The sequence below is a fragment of the Crocodylus porosus genome, unplaced genomic scaffold, assembly GCF_001723895.1.
Source record: "Crocodylus porosus isolate Cpor-Errol unplaced genomic scaffold, CroPor_comp1, whole genome shotgun sequence".
Lineage (NCBI taxonomy): Eukaryota > Metazoa > Chordata > Crocodylia > Crocodylidae > Crocodylus > Crocodylus porosus.
This window is the reverse complement of record NW_017728927.1, coordinates 7,355,496-7,356,234: the sequence shown is the minus strand read 5'-3', so window position 1 is coordinate 7,356,234 and position 739 is coordinate 7,355,496.

The window sequence follows — 739 nt, the reverse complement described above, 5'->3', positions numbered from 1 at the left end:
TTGAGCAAGTTTCATGTCTCTCAGACGGGGGCTTTGTTTCTTTTCCAGCTACAAAACTTGTCGAGGTGGAACCGTTCCTCCCTCCACAGCACCTTCGAGCTCCTCCTGAAGAGCAAGGACGATCTCCAGCCCAAAGCTCTGAAGGTGTTTATCAGCCAAGCAAACATCACAGAGCTGGAGGCAGCCTTAGACGGGTTGCTTGGCAAGGTAAAAGTGTATTTTACCTTCCCTGAAGAAAGCCTCGAGGGATTTGAAGTCCGTATTTCGCTCCAGCTCTTTCAAGCTGCCCATTACTTTCTTCTTCTGTCCATTTAGGTGCTTTATTGTTTCACATTAATTATTCTCCTCCAGGGACTTTGCTTTCAGTCAGGATTGCAAAGCACCAATATCTTGCTATATCAGCAGTAAGAGGGCAGCAGCCACCACTATCACGGGGTTCAGGTCCCTCTTCTAAGTGTACAGGTTGCTCGCCAGGACTCCTGGGTTCCCCTCGGCCTTGCTCGTTGACCATGGGCAAAACACCATCTCCCTCTGTGCCCGATTATCCTCACTTATTAAAAGGAGGCAACAGCCACCTCCAGTTTTGCAGCGTGAGGTTGCTCGTGAATGGACTAGAACAATGCAATATTCACTTGTGAATAGTTTCACGGATACGTTGGCCAACTTCATTTCACCATGATGCAGCTTCGCAAACGCTTAGCTGAATGCACAAAGCAATTCATCTTATGATAAAGGGCTT